The sequence below is a fragment of the Elephantulus edwardii genome, unplaced genomic scaffold, assembly GCF_000299155.1.
Source record: "Elephantulus edwardii isolate Elephantulus edwardi_28Jun2011 unplaced genomic scaffold, EleEdw1.0 scaffold00030, whole genome shotgun sequence".
In the NCBI taxonomy this organism is placed as follows: Eukaryota; Metazoa; Chordata; class Mammalia; order Macroscelidea; family Macroscelididae; genus Elephantulus; species Elephantulus edwardii.
The window spans coordinates 6927579-6932566 of NW_006399780.1; the positions used below are offsets into that span (position 1 = coordinate 6927579).

A 4988-nucleotide genomic window follows, 5' to 3' on the forward strand; every position below is an offset into this window, starting at 1 on the left:
ATTTCAATGAACATCTACAGAGATTTTGGAATTCCATTCATTCATTGTTGCACCCTTCTCCCCCCCTCCCCCCCCCCCCCCCCCGTTTGCTCCTCTCCTTCAAAAGCAAAACTCCCTCATTGGTCCGATATCCCCCAACCACACCCCCAACCCCAAATATAATCCACTCTGCAACCCTCATTCCGTACTCTTAGATAAACATAGGTATTTTTTTTAATTCAGCACTTGTATTGCTGAGAAATTTGTTTATATTTTAAGAACTGTTCTGCTGTTCAAGAGCTTTCTTTAACCTTAGCTCTTCTAACTTCAAAAACATCAAAAACCTTGCCATTCATTTCCTTTAGAGTTTCCAACATGTTGTATACCAGTGCTAAAATCATCAGGTTCCAGTGTTTTTTGGAGATTTTGTACATACTGTCAAACATAATTGGCAGAATTTTGTCAATGTTCTCCTCAGTTAAACTAAGAATATGTTCATTTTCAGAAGTATAATGCCCTTTCTGCAACCTGAAAATGAGAACTGGACACACACGTGGGTATTTGTTTAAAAAGTAGCTTTTCCATTTTTTAAAACTGTGTTAGTTCAATAAGTCTAAGATTTCTTCATGTTCTCCTCTTTGTGACTGCATGTTTTTGGCCAAAATTTTAGCAGTCCTCTGATCACTGGTTCTGTTATGTTGTATCTTTTTCTAGGAACTGTATAACACAATAGGCTAACTGAGCATGAAACAAAGTAATCCTTTTGCAATGTGCATAGGAATAAGAATCTTCATTTGAAACAGTTTATATTGTTTCAGGGGCAATGCAAAGCCATTGATAATACCTTCTAATATTTCTAGGAGTTCAGCAACATCATTGAAATGTTCTGTTTCCTATATAAACCTCCGAGGAAAATGTTATTAATTTGTTTTCTGATTAATGCTCTTAATCCAAGAAATTTCCCATAAATGCGATGTAGAACAAGCTTCAGAAAGTCAGGTTCACTGGGATCTTCACTCTCAGAGAGCTCCAGGAGCTGCTGTACAAACTTCTGATCAATGTCTTGCTTTGCAGTGCTAGGCTGGAAATCAGAGCTCTCCAAAAACCTCAAGAAGAAGTTATACACCAGTCAACCAGTTCATTCACTGTTACTCTCAATTTCTTTGCTCTTCAAGTTGGAGCAGAGTCTGTGAACTCAAACAGTATGCAATGCTGCTGTAAGATCTGACAGAAAAGCTCTTGTTCGTTTGATGTGACCTAGCAAGCTCTCAGCAGAAAAGGAGAGAAAAAGCGGAATTATAATAATTCTCAAGACAGGGTTTCTAAGAGCCTGGAGAGTACTACGATGAGTGAACTAACTCAGTCTCAAAAGGATAAATGCTTCATATGACTATTATTGTAAAAATAGAAGGATAACTAGTAAAATATATGGGATGGAAAACTTATGTATGAGAATCCAAGGGAGGAAGAGGTGGAAGCAGAGGCTTGAGGGCCTAAACCACAGGGTTTTACAATTTGTTGGGTGGGAGAAGAGAGTAAAGGAAATGGGAAAGATTCTGCGGGGGCAAAGGTGAGCATAGTCCAATGATGATTCATAATGAATGAGAATGATTTTATGAAACACAGTGTGAATGAAGAATAGTGTGAAATACAATGCATATGAACTTTGCAGGCAAACCAAGGCAAAAGAATTTTTTAAAAGATATTATTTCTGAATATATAGTGTAAAAGCTCATTAAAAAGACAAAGGAGGAAGAAAAGACCATAAATGGATGTTGGAAGAGAGTCTGAATGTTACGCTAGAGCACAGAGAAGCCAAAGCAGAGGGAAGAATTCAAAATATTAAAGAACTGAACAGAAGATTTCAAAAGGCAGCGCAGGAAGACGAAGTAATGTGCAAGGAGCTGGAGTCAGAAAATCAAAAGGGCTGAACTCGCTCAGCATTTCTTAAGCTCAAGGAACTGAAGAACAAATTCAAACCTCAAGTTGCAATATGGAAGGATGCTTTGGGCAGCATATGAAATGATTCAGGAAGTATTAAAAGAAGATGGACAGTAAACAGAATCATTGTAACGAAAGGAATTGGCAGACACAGAATTTCATGAAACAACATACGAGCAAAAGCCTACAGTGATGAAGGAAGAAGTTTAAGCTGCTTTGAAAGAATTAGGAAAAAATAAGGCCCCAGCAATAAATGGTATACCAATTGACATATTTCAACTAACAGATGCTGCCCTAGATATGCTCACCAAGTTGTGCCAAGAAATCTGGAGGACAATCACTTGGCCAACTGACTAGAGGAGATCTATATTTGTTCCTATTCCAAAGAAAGAGTGTAGAATATCTCATGCAAGCACGATTCTGCTGAAGATAATCCAAAACCGACTGAAACAGCACACCAATAGAGAACTGCCAGAAGTTTAAAAGGGGTTTAGAAGGGGTCATGGTACCAGGCATATTGTAGCTAATGTTAGATGGATCTTGGCTGAAAGCAGGGAATACCAGAGGAGTTTCTATCTGTGTTTCATTGATTATACAAAGGCATTTGACTGTGTGGATCACAACAAACTGGCTAACTCTAAGAGGAATGGGAATCCCAGAACACTTGATCATGCTAGTGTGAAACCTATACTTGGACCAGGAGGCAGTTGTCACAACAGAGCAAGGAAACACTGCCTTGTTCAAAATTGAGAAGGGTGTACACCAGGGATGTGTTCTATCTCCATATCTTTTCTTTTTTTTATTGGGAAAAACATAATGGGGGTACAAGGAGGTGAGGGTTGGGGGCAGAAGGGTGAGGATGGGCCAGGATGCAGTTGCAGAGCTGCACAGTTTGGTCGGTAGGGGGAGCAGGTGAAGGAAATAATGAGGGTCCAGAGGGGACCAGATACTACAGAGGAATGACAAGCATTTTCCAATAGTAATTAAACCAACTGTCTTATTGATTTGGGAATTGGATGCAGACTCTCTGGCTTCTTCATGCTGAACAGGGGCGTAGATGTAAAGGGGGGAAGGGAAGACGCTTTATCACCTTACTGGTGGTCTTGGGTTAAAGCTGCTTGCCTTCTTGCTCTGTTAGAAGATATTTTCCTGTCATTTGCTCCCCTCTGGACTGCAAAGTGTTTTCCCAGGTGGGTCCAGTGGGGATGGCTGGTTGAACCCAGAGGCTCCATCCTCCTTTGCTTCCTTAGCTGGCAGTTGTATTTCCTTTTTGTCACTGGCACTGGGTTCAGGGTCAATTCTGGAGTAAAACCCAGAGTTAAGGTTACCTATAGGAAAGGGAGCAAACCTAGAGAGAACAAACTTGTGAGTTACAAATAGAAGGGCTTTGAGGGTGTTGCTTTCAGGTTTACTGGGGGCGGGGAGGGTGGCAGAAGGTGGCCTAGGTAACATTGGATACCCTAAGCATTTTTTTGTTTTTTTCCTCCTTCCCCACCCAGGGGTCAATCTGGGGACAATGGCACAAACTGGGGACTGAGGAGCTCACCCTGAGGGCCGTGAAGGCTCACCCCGAGCTGAGGGCCGAGAGCAGCCCACCCCGGTCAGAGGGCCGCAACGGCTCGCCCCGAGCCGGGGGCCAAGGGCAGCCCTCCCTGGGCAGAGGGCTGAGGGAAGCCCGCCCCAGGCAGAGGGCCACGACAGCTCGCCCCGAGCCGGGGGCCGAAGGCAGCCCGCCCTGGGCAGAGGGCTGAGGGAAGCCCGCCCCGGGCAGAAGACCACGATGACTCGCCCCGAGCCGGGGGCTGAGGGCAGCCCGCTCTCCATATCTTTTCAATCTGTATGCAGAACAGATTATCTAGGAGGCTGGACTCTATGATGAGAAGTGTGGCATCAGGATTGGAGGAAGATTCAACAATCTGCGTTATGCAGATGACACAACCCAGCTTGCTGAAACTAAGAAGGACCTAAAGTCCTTGCTGCAGAAGGTCAAGGAATGCAGCCTTCAATATGGATTTAGGCTCAATATCAAGAAAACAAAGTTTCTCACTGCTGAGCCAGTTGGCAGCATCATGATGGATGGTAAAGAGATTGAGAATGTTAACAGCTTTAGTTTGCTTGGCTCCACAGTCAACAATCAAAAGACATATTGCGATGGGAAAGTCTGCTGTTAGAGACTTCTCCAAAGTACTGAAGAGCAAGGATGTCAGTCTGGAGATTAAGGTGCCCCTGATGCAGGCAATGGTCTTTGCAATCACTTGCTATACATCAGAAAGCTGGACAATGACTAGGGAGGATACAAGGAGAATTGATGCCTTTGATCTGTGGTGTTGGAGAAGAATATTTAATATACCATGAACTGCTAAGAAAATGAATAGGTTCATCCTATAGAGGGTTAAGCCAGGCTGCTCCTTGGAGGCAAGGATTCTGAAGCTTCATCTGACATACTTTGGACATGTTGCAAGGAGGTACTAGTCCTTGGAGAAGAACGTCATGCTTGGGAGAGTGGAGGGACATCACAGGAAAGAAAGACCCTCTATGCGGTGGATTGATTCAGTGACTGGGGCAATTGGGATGGGTGTGTCAGAGATGGTGAGATTGGCACAGGACAGAGCAGGGTTTAGGGCTGTTGTATATAGAGTCGCTATTATTCGCAGGTGATTTGACAGCACATAATAACAACAACATGAGTACATTATTTCCTCTTCATTTAATCCTCAATAATTAGATCATAGAAGTATAGTGATGTACAAGTGTTGTGTTTTATAGAGAGTCCTCAAATTACAAACAACTTCCATTAGTGTCTCTTAAGCCAAACTTGTACTGAAGTCAGAACAGTTAGGTATGTCAGCTAATAAAATATGTGTTTGTTTATGTAGTATATAGCATACCTTTCATGCATAAAGTACATTTTAAAAACCTTGCATTTTAAATATGCTAAAATATCTTTAATGTAATAATCATATTAAAATGTTTTTATGTACTTTGTAAGGTAGCATACATTTGCTATGAACAATTGTATGTACTTTGAGTTTGAACATAAGAGGTTTTACAGGCCTTGGGACATGAAT

The 4988-nt window shown here is 42.3% G+C and overlaps 1 pseudogene; it reads right to left on the minus strand.

Annotated features, from left to right (window-relative positions):
* Window positions 1-272: 272 nt before the first annotated feature.
* Window positions 273-1108, minus strand: LOC102869405 (annotated as a pseudogene).
* Between the last annotated feature and the right edge of the window lie 3880 nt (window positions 1109-4988).